At 39.8% G+C, this 15160-nt stretch overlaps 1 long non-coding RNA gene across 1 annotated transcript in view; it reads left to right on the plus strand.

Annotated features, from left to right (window-relative positions):
• The window catches only part of LOC119841243, a 267085-nt gene that overhangs the window by 132239 nt on the left and 119686 nt on the right, over nt 1–15160 (plus strand). The window lies entirely within an intron of this gene.

Consider the following 15160-nt stretch of genomic DNA (forward strand, 5'->3'; position numbering starts at 1 on the left):
GCAGATGCAAGCTGCTTCCCTCAGGGCCCATCCCATTCTGTGGGCTGGTGTGGAGGAGGAGTGTGATGGGGTGGATTGGCGCCGCACTGGTACCGAGAAGCCACGCCCCTGAGGCTCTGCTGGGCATGCTCCAACTGGAAGTCAGGTATAAAAGCCTGCAAAGCTGCTTAGTCAGGGCTGGTGGCTGAGGAGGAAGGACAGTCGGCAAAGGCTGCAGCCCAGGCTGCAGCCCAGGAGCCCCTACAGCCCTTACCTAGGAGAGCTGAAGAGCCAGGAACCTGGACCAGGGGCTTGCAGCTGTCGGAACCCCAGGGAGTGTCTGGTGCTGGGGAACCTGGAGACCCCAATGCCACATGGACTCCTGCTGCTGGAGAACTGGTAGGAAGTGACCCAGGGAAGGTAAGGGAGTGGTACCTCCCACCACTATGAGGTCAGCGTGTTTCGGTAGGATTCCCCGCTGACCCCGTGATGGATCACTCCGCTGCTGGCCCTGGGTCAGGGCCCAGTGAAGTCGGGTGGGCCCAGGCTCCCCTACCGGGGCTCACCGGCCCCCTGCGATGGCCACAGTTACCTGACCCCTGTTTTGCCTCCAAAGGAGGTAGCGTGGACTCCGTCCACTAGGCTGTGCTATCTACACTAGGGGAAGGGAAGTTAGACGGACTCTGGCCATTGGGCTGCACTGCTTTAGGAGCATATTGCATGAACTCCGGCTGCTAGGCCGCATTATCCCATTCAGGAAGAGGCAGTATACAGATCCTGGCCATTGTACTGACTACCGGGGGGTGGTGGTAAAAACAGATGTAGGCGTAGAGAGCTGGGGTTACCATCGCCCCCCCCCGACTCAAGGGGTTGACGAGGTACAAAACCCGCGACAAGGAGGCTTCCTGTTTTCAGTATGCCTCTAGCAATGTGAGAAGGGAGCAGTCCCTGTCTTTCCCTGAGCCTAGGAACTGTGGTTGTGACTGTTTCTTTCATGGGGTGTGCAAGGGAGGGGGAGGGGGAAACCCAGCCCTGACATTAGACATGAAACAACAAGTGATACCAACAAAGACACAAGAGAGCATTAGGGTGGGTGGGAGCCAAGAGTTACAATAATTAGGTCACCTGCTTACTTAGGTCGCTCTAGTTTTCAAGTGGGAGACTGATTGACCAGCTCAGCCAATCTGGATGTCATCAATATAAGGAGAAAGTAGTCTTAGGCCCTGATCCTGCAATTAAATCGGGCTTTGTGCAGAGGGAGCTGTCAATCCCCATGCAATAAATTGCAGGATTGCATAAATTAGCCAGGGCTTAGGCTAGTTGGGGCTCATGAGTTCATATGGCCCCTTTATGTATTGCCCACCTCAGAGCTTGTCTTTCCTTACTGCCAGACGTGAACTGCTCTTTTGAAGTACACACATTAAGGCCTCTAACTAGTCTCCTTATACTTTAGAATAGCTAGTGTTGGTGGCACTGGCTTAGACATACAAATGTGTCTTTCAGGGGCTGTGCTGTCTCCATAAAAATTCAATATGTGTATTATTCTTGGCATTTTGGAATAGGCCTCCAGGAGTATTTGGTACATTTAATATGCTTTTATACTGCTGAGCAAAATTATTTTTCCTGTATTTGTTTTGGCCTAAATTGATTGAATATAGCTAAAAGCTTGGATTTTGTTCACATTTCTGGTAGAATTTATTTTTTATTGTATTGCCAGTTGTGCACAAAGCTCTGGAAAATAGAGAGTTTGGTGAGAGAAATTAATCATTTGTTTGCTTTTGGCATCCCAAAAGGAACACAATATTATATGGCTTTTAAAATGGCTTAGCCCCAAAGCCAGAACATTTCTGCAACACAGAGTGTTGCAAGTCCTGTAAGTCAGAAATGAATTCAACCCCAGTCCTATAATGAGCACCACATATGCACACCCTGCACCCATCAGAGTCAATGGGACAGAGCTTATGGCAGGATTGGGGCCTTCTGGGCAGCAGCAAGTGCTTGCTGCTACCTTCTTTTTTCAGACTGCCAATCAAGCGTATTGTATCACAGTTCATATCTTGACACTGTCATAGAATCATGGGGTTTGAAGGGACCACAAGGGTCATCTAATCTAACCCCCTGCCAAGATGCACAGATGGCTCCAGCTTCCTTTTGAAAACATCCAGCAAAGGAGCTTCCACAAGCTCTCTAGGCAGTCTGTTCCATTGTCCTCCTGTTCTTACAGTGAGGGATTTTTTCCTGAGATTTAATCTCACTCTTCTATGCTGTAGTTTGAACGCATTGCCTCTTGTCCTGCCCTCTGTGGCAAGAGAGAACAACTTTTCTCCACCTTTTTTTATGGCAGTCTGTGAAGTATTTGCTATCATGCCCCCAGTTAATCTCCTCTTTTCCAAACTAAACTTACACAGTTCCTTCAGCCTTTGCTCATATGGCTGGCTTGCATTCCATCCCTTTGATCATCTTTGTCACTTGCCTCGGGATCCTTTCCAGTTTCTCCACATTTTTTCTATACGTTGGTGACCAAAACTGGACACAGTACTCCAGATGAGGCCCAGCCAGTGTGGAATAGAGTGCTGCTATCACCTCCAGTCACTTGTATGCTATGCCTCCATTAACACAACCTAAAATTGCATTTGCTTTTTTTTTTTTGATGCAACATTGCATTGCTAACTCATGTTAAGGTTATGATTCAACATGAAGCATGGTCCAAGTCACAATAACTTTGGGGAGTGAGACTGATAATCGCTTTTGTCCCTTCTGCCTCAGAAGACACTTCAAAATAAAAAAAGAGAGAGGTTGGGATTTGCATGAGAATATCAGAGAGTCTGTTGAGGAGAAGGGGGATCCTGAGGGACAGGTTCTCAAGGCTTGTTGAAGGTAGATTATACAGAGGAAAGGGATGGATCTGGATGCCCTACTACCATGCAAATCCTTTAAGAGATTAATGAAAACATCTGACCCAGGCTGGTTAACTTGGGTTAGAGGTTCCTGAGAACCTTGTAGACGTTTGCATTTTGCATGGAAACTCCAAAAGGAGGGTGACTTTCAATGGGTTGAGGTTATAATAGTAATACCTAGTTCTTCTATATAGTTCTTTTCATCTGCAGATCACAAAACACTTCAAATGGAAGGTAAATGTCATTATCCTCATTTTAAAGATGTGGAAACCAAGACACAGGGAGGTGCAGTGACTTGCTCCAGGTCACCCAGCAGCAGAACCAGGAACAGAATCCAGGTCTCCTGAGTCCCAGTTGAATGATGCAGCCACTAGTTACACTGCCTCCCATAAAGGCACTTCATAGGGATCCAGTGAGATCATGGTAATGGTGACAGCAAAGATGAGTTAGACTGTGATGTCACTGGAACCCAGAGAGATGTGAAGAGTCTAGCTGAGTCCTAGATTTGTTGGTTAGTGGTTTGTGTTTGAGCTCTTTGATAGATCACCCAAAGAGTTAGGAAGAAAAATAGTATAACCATATATAAATCAACTCTTCCATTCAGAAAGCCTCTCTCTTTGTTGGCAACATTTGACTCAACAAAGATTTGGTATTGGGATTTTACAAAGATTTGTGCCTGTGAAATTTCTTAATCAAATGATTTAATAATAGTACCCCACCTCCCGCTCCTGCTTCCAGGAAATTAGCCAGTTTTTGGACTTTCACAGACACTCGAGAGAGATTATTGCAAGGTACCAAAATGCCAAAAAAAAAAAAAAAAAAAGGAGACCGGCCTGCTCTAAGACTTTCCTTAGAACCAGAGTCTCCTCCCTGTCACATAAAGCAATGTCTTTCACTGCTAGAGAGGGTCTCACGGAATTGCCTGTGAGTTCTGAGGTTGTTGGCATGCGTATTCAAAATTGCCAGATTTCTGCCTCATTGAAGACAATGAATTCTATGCTGAACTCCCTGAACTCCAAGTTTGATCAGCTGCTGAAGAAAGTGAAATCTATAGGAAATACAAACACAGGGAGTAGAAGCTTGAAAACTTTAAGGAGGAACTGTAGGCCAAAGCCAATAAGACAGAAAGGTCATGAGAGGTTAAGTTCTGTTTTTTTCAAAGAAAACATATAGTAAATTACTGTAATGTTTTCCTTTCTTAAAAAATAAAATGTTTTTCATTTTAAAGTAGGCAATGCATTGCTAAACTAAACTTGTAAGCTCTATAACTGCCTTTACAGATAGTTGAAGAGCACAGAAATGTATGCATTAGTACAAACATGCTGTATGTCTTAGCTTCTGTTCCAAAATTCATTGAAATAAATGAAAAGGCTCCCATTGACTTCAGTGGACTTTGGATCAGGCTCAAGGTGCCTTCCTTGGTAATGAAAATATGCCAGGCTTAAATGATTAAAAACACAATTAGAAATGTTAGAAAATCTAAATTGAAAAAAGAGAGAGAAACAAGAACAAAGTTCTCTCTCTCTCTCCCTCTCTCTCTCTCTCCCTCCCTAATACCTGGGAACTAGTGATGCTGCCACACATGATCTGTGGTGACCTCTAAGCAGACCATGATTAAAAGCGTATTATTGGAGAAGATATAAAGGGTCAAGTATGACATCTTTAACATAGCGTGCTTATATTTCCAAATGTTAAGTTCTCCTTGGTATATATCTGAAAAAAGCCCCATATCTGCTCATACAGAGATCATTAGATCTTGTAAAGTTAACTTTTTTCAAATGAGACTGTCTCCAACAGGGAGTTAATCCATTGTTCTGTACCCGGCTAAGATGTGTGTTTGTTCTGGTTTTGTTTTTGTTGGCCGTGTAGTTCTAAGGGATCACTTCCTTCAGATTTGATGTGTCAAATTATATGACCTATTTCCCAAGATATAGTACAGTTGATTGATTGGAGTGAGCTCTGACTTCAGTACAAAATTTATTCTCCCTAGGTTTTATCTTAGAAAAGAGTTGCTATCTTTCATTCCCAAAGCATGGCTATCAGTACTGGGAACCCTTCCAGCAACTTCCTGAGTAGATAGTACCCAGTCTGTGAAGTCTAAATTGCGTCCAATATGAGTGTGAAACTGCAGAGGTCCCTCAAGCAGTGATGAATATGTTTCAGAACACAATTTCACCTTTGAGATCATTGCTCCAAAGTCCCCATAAATGTTGTCAGGTAGTTGCTCAATAATTTGTATGTTTTAATGCTGCATGAATTTGCCTGATTTTAATGTCTGATTTTTAATATAATCTTTTTGACAGATGTTTAATGTGTTTGGAAGCCAGTTTTTATATGCAGTGTTTCTGTAGCTATGTTGATATTAGAAAGACAAAATGAGTGAGGCAATATATTTTATTGGACCAACTTCTGTTGGTGAGAGAGACAAGCTTTTGAGCTTACACAGAGCTCTTCTTCAGATATGGGAAACATACTCAGTGTCCCAGCTAAATACAACATGGAACAGATTGTTTAGCAGAAATAGTTTACGTATATTTCGAGGGACCATTCAAGGTGAAGTGAAATGGATTAGTTTGGCACAGGTGGATATCTGAGGGACCCACCACATAGACACTACAGGACACTGCATCACTCATCCATTTCATCCTCACCCATAACAATTTTAGATTCAACAAGAAATACTTTGCTCAAGGCATGAGAACAGCCACAGACACTAGGGTGACTCTCCAGTATGCCAACCTCTTCATGGGCCACCTTGGACAAGAATTTCTGTACAAATGCACCACAAAACCAATGATATACCTGAGATGCTTTCATCTTTTGGACAGACAACCTTAAACTCTCTCAAATTTCCACCACAACTTCAGCAACCACCACTCATCCATTAAAAGTGCTGGGGGGAGGGGAGGGTGTTGTCTAGCCAATTTTTAAGCTTTTTGGATCACCATGAATATAAATGTACTAGCAGATGCCTTTTTTCATTTTTAGCCAACTAAAATATATTAATACAAACAGCAAAAGTGAGTTGCATGTGTAGCCCAGTGGTGTGACTTTGTCAAAGGTCCCCCTAGTATCCCATAGGATAGGAGTTGTCTTTCTCCCCAGTTACAGAGCCTGGACTCTTCATCTCATGCTGTGTGCTCATGCTTTTAGTTCTAGTTGTTTCTGGTTCAGCCCCTGGTGTGTCAGCCAAAATGGTGGCCATCACACATGCATGTGGGAAATGAACCTTACACAAGACAGGTCTACTATATAATCCAAGTGTAGTTACTAATTGAGTATCTAATATGCTAGTTATAATATAAAATTCTAGTTCTTTACAGCATAAACAAAAGATAAAGCACTTCAATGAACAGTTTGATTCATAGTTAAGTGCTTCTTGGTGTAATGATGTAGCCTAGGGTCAGTTTAATTCAATGTATGACCCAGTTTAACAGCTGTCTGAAATTCTTTTTGGAAATCCATTAACTTCTCGAATCTTCACCCCAGTGAGAAATGTTTCTAACTAAAAGATGAGTCGGGGCTTCCAGATGTAGCCTGGGGAGAGGTGCTATGCACTGTTAGAAAATTGTGAGTTGCAGTAGTTTGCTACAGTGGGGTTCCAGAAGGAATTTCTATCATCAGATTCATGTTTCCACTGCAATGGTGGTTTTAAATTACCTAGCTGTTTGATTAATATGTATGTGTGTTAATTTGGATCCTATGTTGAAGTCTCCTCCTAGATTAAGCTTTGATTAGTTAATATTTTGAGGAGATCAGGGAGAAAAAGTACACATTGAAGGGTTTTGAAGAGAGCATGAGAACAAATCTCAAGTAGACTGTGTTGTCATTGGAACCCAGAGAGATGAAGAGCCCATTACATCTGAGCCTTTATCTCAGTGCACAGAGAGAAATATACATTGCTATGGAGAACCTAAAATGGCTAGGATCAAAATTTTCTTTGGAAGGTCTGTGGTTGTAGTGACTTATCTTAAAATGGTAGATTCTCTTGATTTCTCTGTAAGGTATGGGAATATGGCTCCACCTCACTTTTCAATTTTTCAGGCTTTGCAGCCCTCAGATTGATTTCTTGTAATATGGTTAGGTCCACTTTTTGCACTATTGAGAAATAAGAAACTGATTTTCTTTTAACTGGGCTGTTCAGTCCACGTGTATTCTATGCTATGAGCTTTATCCCCAAGTTAGATTTTATCAGATAGATATTTTAGTTTTGAGGGGTAGTCTTAGGCTTGAAGGTATGTGGGATAGAGGGTCTGTGCACCTGAGGTACCAGGTGGCCAGGAAAGCTAATGGCCACCACCAAAAATCATGATTTCTTATTGGAGACAGAGTTGTTCCATAGATGTACAGTGATCCCATGGTAGACCATCACTGGTGTGTGTGCATGGCATTATCCCCCTCAGTTTGTGTATTGGTGTGTGCAGGGGCACAGGCTATTTTGTCACACAAGACAAAAAATATGAAGGGCTTTAATAAAAGGAAAATACAACCAAGGTACTTTGTTCTGTTAGTGATGAACAAGTTGTCTAAATGCCTGATTGCTTGTTAATCTTCTATCATGCTAAGTGTAAAGATGCATTATTTATATCTGCACCATGGCATTAGGTTGGCATTGTCAATAGTGGATGGGATTATCCAATACATGTTATATATGTTCTTTTACAGGGCAGGTTATCAGGACTCATAACAAGAACGAAGCAGAGGATGTTGCAATCACAACGGCAAAGGAACACATGTGAAACTCATCAATTGACTATAACGGCAGGCATTTGAATAAAAGCGCCATGAAACCCCAGTGATGAAAACTTTTCAGTGCCACCTCCAAAAAGTTGGGGCACTCTCCCATTTTTATGACATACAGCCCCTCTAATAGTATTATAACAGTAGTAACTCATGGCGCAAATAAAAAGAAACAGAAAACGATGACATTTTCTGCCACTTATTTGTTGTTCCAGTCTCCAGATTCATTAGATAAGTCACTTAGTTTCACTGTGCCTCAGTTTCTCCATTAGTAAAGTGGGTATAATGATGATAAATTGATCATTGTGGTATTTCCAGGCTGAAAAATAAATGTGTAAAAAAAGAACAGTTTTGAGAACTTCAGTTGTTAGGTGCAGTTTAAATGCAAATTATTATCTTTATAGTTTTCATTATGATTATCTAATATATCAGATTCACTAGAACACTGTACTTAAATAGTGTCATGCTATTAAGTTACATTATAAAGTCTACACCAATCATTTCATATACCATGAATATAGGACTTTACAACTCAAATGTGTCTGTCTTTCCGTTTCTCACATGTGTGCGTACACACACACACACACACACACACACACACACAATCAACCATCAGAAGAGAGAGCCAAATTACTTTACAAGCTACATTTCCTTTTAATGAATAGTAATTTAAATATAGAACTTCTTTCAGGGCTCTCTTAATAATGCCACTGAATCCGTTTTGATCTGGATTCTTTAGAGCCGACAAAAGGGTTAACAGTCTGGGAGAGGATGGGCACTGCAAAGCCCATTTTGCATACAAGATAAAGATCATATGAAAATTTACATTTTAATGGAACATTTAAGAAAAAAATTGCTCTTTGTCAATTGATTGTATAAATATTTTATCTAGTGTAATATTAGAAGAAGGCAAGCGTGAAGTCATTCAGCATGAACAGTTTTTTGAGGAGGAAATTAGGACATTATTGTTGAAGAAATAATATAAAATAGGGAGTTACAAGCACTTGATCTAAACTGTAAAAACCTTTCATGCACTCTGGCAGAAAGAGCAGATTAAATCCATAATGAAATGGGTAACTTTAGGCCTGCATAAATTTCCAGGCAGTCTCAGTTTCCTAGGAATCTCTCTCAGCTAGATTAATGGCCAGCAGCCTGCCACATAATGAAGTAGTTTGCCTTGGCAATGTGCTCATGAATTTATTATGGTGTCCACAAGTGTGCTATATGGCCTAGACATCTTTATAAATCCTGGATTTAGAGCTGCAGCGATGAGCCATTTCAGTCCTAATGGTGAGGTTGATTTATCACCGTGGTCCTTCACTCCACCCTCGCACCCCTCCCTGACAGTTATAAAAGGAAAATGCAGGTCATATCATTGATGGAAATGAAATGTGAAGGTAATTAGATAATGCCGAATGGATATGGGAAAGGGTGCACTGCTGAAATTTTAAATATGTTGGTAATTTTTTCCTTAGAGCAATTATATCAGGTTGATTTATTTTTACAGTTTATAATCACTTAACTACCTGTGGCTGATTTTTACCAGATCTTGTGCCTTTGGAGACAAGAAGTAGAGCTTTTCACTGCATGATTGTTTATTGTAAATTCATTTATCTCAAAATACCTAATTTATTATGCAATTTACACAAGTCACAGCTCATTGCTGATGGGGAATAATGATTAGTCATTTGGTTCCTTGTAAACTCCTTTCTCTGTGGCTTTATAAAATAATCAGCTGCCAAGGCTGCCAGGATCTAAAGAAATCTTTATGTTGGAACAAAAAACTAGAATTTTTAAAAGGTATTGGAGAACAGTAGATTGATCAACAAAACAAATGTTATTAAAATCAATGTGTGAGTGGTCCTGTATTTAGTATGATGGATATTTACTACTTGAATTTGTTCTAAAAAGAGCTCAGGGTTTTTTAACAGAATTTTGAACATTTCAAAGAGAACAAAAACTCTAAAGTTCTCAGCAAGCCAAGGCTGCATAGCATCAAAAACAAAGGCTTTGACATACTGTATTAGCCTATAATTGATCCAAAAGAGGGCTGGGATTTTCAAAGGAGCCATGGAGTTGGGTGCCCAAATCCCATAGATTTTTTTTTCAAAAGAAGTAAGATTCATTTGAAAAATCTCCGGCCAAAACCCTGAATTGAAGCATACAATCAACTCACTATCTACCATGTAGGAGTGCTATGGAGTAGCATTTATAGTCCTTTTTCCCCTCTCGTCTTCTCTGTCCACCTCAGATTTGATTATATTGATTGAAGGCCTGATATGGAAAGGAGTACATAACTGGGCTAGTAAACTCATGATTACAAATGTGCTTGGGCAGTCATTCTGATGTGTGGTTGTTGAAGGTAAAATACAGCAGTATTGTAAGTAATAAGATTTGAATCTCAATGGGTCCTGTTTTGGTGTTAATAAGTATCTAAAAGTTAAAGTGCTCAGCTAGGGCCTTGATAGAAAGCTCTTTCACATCAACAGGAATCTTTCAATTGACTTCAGCCTTTGATTCAGGACCCTGGAGCTATCCAAACTCTCAAGACCAGAGCTCTTGAGTCAGTTCTCAGGGCATGAGATTTGACACTTCTACTTCCCATCTTGGATTGAAATGATGTGATAACAGCTCATCTCATGGGCTGGTGTTTTGGCAATTCTGGTGGTGACTGGCATCTGGAAGTGCAAAGGCATAAACAAGGGGACAAGCTTTGTGAATATCTCAGAGAAGTTTAACTTTGGGTTTTGGGGCAGAAGATGACAATGTTGCTGGTACTGGTTTGTTGTTGAAGTCCTTGTAGTTGTGCAGCATAACTGTTTATTTTTTATAATGAGACACAACATTCCATAGCTCCAGTGAACTTATGAAAACAAATATCTCCTAGGCTTCAAGCTTTCTGCCAATTGGCAGCTGCAGCCCCACTTTCTGGCATGTCTGATTTGGGTCCATTGGACTCAGAAAACCAAGAGAGTTAAAACTCAACGACTGAACCTGCAGCAAATCAGTGGAGTACACATATGCAGAGCAGTGCACATACACAGCTGCTAAAGTGTATCATTGCATTCAGAACTAGATCGTTTGAGCTAAGGCTAGACTAGTGATGAGTGTAAAAGTGGAGAGGAGAGAGCACAACTTGGTCAATCAAAAAAGCCTTTAAAATATCTTGTAATCCAAAAGCAATGTAGAGAGTGATGGACAGACTAAAAGTGGAACCTAAATGAATCTAAAGGAGCCCTAAGCTGCTCTAATACACTTTTCTTCCGAACCCCTTGGCACTCAATTAGATTTTCTTACATTCAGTGCTGAATTTGGTCCTGAGAGGAGAAGAGAAAAAGAGTAAGAAACTATGGACAAGGTATCATTCTTAAGCCTATTTAATAGTAACGAGATAATATAGAGGGAAGAATGCCTCAAAGGTACTTGTAAAGCTTCCAGAATAGAACATTTTGCCTTTGTGTCCTAGGCAGAGGGAAGAAGAGCAATCCACAGCCCCATCTTGAGAACCTCTCCTTTTCATTGCTATAATTTATTCATATTGTGGTAGCATCTAGGAAAACCAGTCATACAGACTTCCTGCCAGATGCCTACAACAGCTATGTTGAGCACCTCTGAGGAACTACTAGTAGCACAATCAGCATTTAGGATACTGAAACCTTATGTAAAGACAATGAGAATTTTGCCCCAGAAAAATTAGCTCCTAAAATGGTTTTGGAGTTCTCTGCCCACCAAACATAGATTAAAGCAGTCTGACTTACAGTATTATTAGTCAAGGTGGTTGAGGCAATATCTTTTATTAGATCAACTTCTGTTAGTGAGAGACAGAAGCTTTCACTTTTACTCAGAGTGTCACAGCTAAATACAAGGTAGAATAGATTGTGTAGCATAAGCAGAGACATATTTCAAGGGCCATTAAACCCCTCCATTCACAGGGGGAAGGCAGCTGGCTGGGGATTGGTGGGTTATAGATTGTTGTGAAAAGCCATAGTTCCAACTCTCTATTCATTACATGATTTTCAGTGTCTAGCAAAGTTACGAATTTAAGCTCCCAGACTCATCTTATGAAAGTGTAGTGCGGGTTTCCTTTGAGGATGAGGACTGAGAGGTCAGATATAGAATGATCACTTTTTGAAAAGTGTTTACCCACAGGTGATATGTCTCATATGGGGGTGAAACCGGTTACTCACTATGCTCTCAAATGAACTCGCACAGGAAAATGATAAAAGGCAAAAACATCATATCACCTGTGGGTTAACAGTTTTTGCAAAGTGATCATTTTATATCTGACCTCTCAGTCCTCATCCTCAAAGGAAACCTGCATGGCACTTTCAAAAGCCAAGACTGGAAGCTTAAGTTCATAACTTAGCTAGACACTAAAAATCATGGCATGAATTTATGACTTATTACAACAATCTATAACCCACTCACAATCCCCACTCCAGCTGCCTTTCCCCCTTATGCCAGAGGGTGTAGAACAGGCCACTTCACCTTGAACGGTCCCTTGAAATATGTGCTATTTCTGCTAAACTGTCTGTTTCACCTTGTATTTAGCTGTGACACTCTCAGCACATTTTCCAGACCTGAAGAAGAGCTCTGTGTAAGCTTGAAAGCTTGTCTCTCTCTCACCAATAGAAATTGGTCCAATAAAAGATATTACCTCACCTACCTTTTCTCTCCCTTATCCTGAGATCAACATGGCTACAACACTGCATACAATATTAGTCTATAGTAGCTACTGTTCTACTTCTTGAATGCAACATCCATAATAGAGATGGAGCCCAAGGATGTTCCAGATCTAAACAAGCTTGAATGTGAAAAAGCTCATATCCAGAGCCCAATATGTACCTGAACTTTGGGGCTTGGATACAAGTGTAATCCTTATGCAATAAATACTGAAAATTCAGTCATTCCACTTCAGTCTTACAAAATCCACTCCAGAGAGTGGGCAATTATTTTTTGATGGTTGAAGAATAAATATATAAATTGGATTGGATTCAGATTGGCGCTGGATATGAGCACGTTCACATTTAGGCTTGTTCAGATCCGGATCATTATATACGAATCATGAAATTTCATGACAAAAATGGGTTATTATTAGGAAGGCAACTTTAACCGGGAATGTGATTTTGGCACCCAGCTTCTTTTGATCTTTCAGTGGGAGCTGGGTGATTTAACTGCCAATGTGACATTAACAATTCCCCCTCCTCCCTTTTTTTTTTCAGCTGGGTTGGTACAATTTCAGAATGGTACTGCAAGACTTGTTCACTCTGTATTGTAGCCTCATGAAAATGCTATTAAAATGGAACAAAAGTTCTTGGGCTTGGGGTTTGTTTTCATTGCCAAATAACTTTTAAGGCAGGATGATTGTAAATGTTACTTTCAGACCCATGACTTAAGGTATTGTTGTTTTCCTTCCCAGAGGAGGAGGAACTTTGTTAAAATCCTATTTGAAGGTACAGGTGGCAGTGTTATAAAAGATGAGAATGTGAAAATGTAATTGTTGTGGTGTTCTAGTGTGGCAATGGGGATTAGATTCCTGGCTCTGTAGTTTCAAATATGAAACTTTTGAAGTATTTATGAAGTTTTAAAATACAAGTTTTCAGTGTGGGTTGAAAAATTTGACGACATAAGAGCTCTTATCAAAATACCTTTTTTCCCCCTTTTAAAAAAAAGTTCTGCATGTTTTGTTGTGTAAATGAGTCTCTTGCAAATTCTCAGCATCAAACATTCAAGGCTAGAAGTAGAAATTCTGCACATTCCTGAGGAAAATTTGATAATGATTCATATTTGATCAAATATTTGTTTTATAACTTTCCAAACCTTTCACATATCCCTTTGAGAATGATTGTGGTTGGCACTGTTCCATACTTTGTCTTAGGTAGGCCTCAAACATTATTTGCTCTTAGCCCGTAAATAAATTCTCACCTTTTGGAGTGTCCATTCCTGGCTGTTTGTAAGTGCTTTTTGTGCTTTGTAGAAGAACTGATAAGTGTTATGCATTTATATATGTTCTGCAAATACTGGACCCAATCCTGCTGCTGCCCTTATTTACATCCTATGGAAGTCACACGAGTCAAAGATATGCGATCATACCCACTATAATTTATGGATAGAATCCTCCTGCAGCAGTGGATATTGGCAGTGTCGGTAATATACTTGCAGTATAATATTCAGCCACAAGATGTTGCTGTGTGAGGTAGAGATTTCCTGGCATAGCATGGTCCATGGTAAACAAAGGAAATAAAGCTGGAACTGAAGTGTGGAAGCCTGATTGTTTGTGTCAATAGTTGCAGTTTTCTTTAATAAATGCCTCCTGTGATTATACATATTCTGTCAGTTTCCAGCCTCATTAAGGCCATTTCAGTTGACACTTCTCAACTAATGTATTACTTGTTTGTACAAAGACATCTAAATAACTCTTTAGCACAGATGCTGCAAGCATCTTCGTTTTCCAGGAGCTACAGTAATAGTATGGCTAAATTTTCATTTAGCTAAAGTTTAAGCTTTAAAAGATAAGTACTGCTCAGTTGACTAATCAAATAGTCATAAAAGCTCCTTTTCTGAACTATAATTACATTTATGCAGTTCTGGGTTTGATTTATTTTTTATTTTAATTGTCAGCCCTGCTACACCATGATGCTAATAGAAATGTTATTGCAGCCAGGATGGGCTAAAATGATGTCTGATGATTATTAATGAGAGCAATAAGAAGGTATCTTCATATAAAGTCAGCATTAAAGGAGTAATTCATTTTACCTGATATAATTGGATCGTAGCATTTAAATAGCCTGGGACTTCCTCTTAATTGTGATTACTTGTAGCTTCTTCCTTTTAGTATAGCATTTAACTCTTCCTGTACTACTTCAGTTTCTTTTATGAAGTAATTAAACATGAATTGGTTGGTGTCTCCTAATAAATATATCCAAGGATTTAGTAGCTGTTAAATGCTATAGTTGTGTGTTAAAAATATTTATGTGCATCACCCATAGTTAGGTGAAAAAGCTGTTCCTTGGTTATAATGTGCTATATTGAGCCTAATTTCAGAAATAACTTAATTGTTGTGGTTGCAAGATCCACTCTGGGCATCTCTGTCCCCTATGAGAGTAATTGCAAAGCAGAAGTTTAAAAGGATGAAAAGAAAACAAAAAGGAGAATAATCGTTTTCTCTGTTTACTGATGGGTCAATTGAGACCCCAAAAATTTCGATGTAACCATGATTAAAAAGTGAGCTGAGATGAAATTCCAGAAAACTGAACCTTAGTGTCCCACTTTATTCACTACGCTATACTCCCATGAAAGACTGTACAATATTTCACAGTATATACGTAGATATTTGTCACTGCAGTACATCCTTTGAAATGGCACTATTTTGCTATTTCTTTAGAGCCAAATTTTCAAAGTGGCCTCAGTCTGGCCACCGAATGCCATTTTTGGTAAACAAATTTAGATTGAAAATGTGGCCCTAAATTTAAAAACCCATAAAGATTGTACAATGAAAACATGAAGAATAAGGAAAACAATTCTGCATTTGTCATCCCCAAAAT

This window comes from Dermochelys coriacea, chromosome 12 (assembly GCF_009764565.3).
Source record: "Dermochelys coriacea isolate rDerCor1 chromosome 12, rDerCor1.pri.v4, whole genome shotgun sequence".
NCBI lineage: Eukaryota > Metazoa > Chordata > Testudines > Dermochelyidae > Dermochelys > Dermochelys coriacea.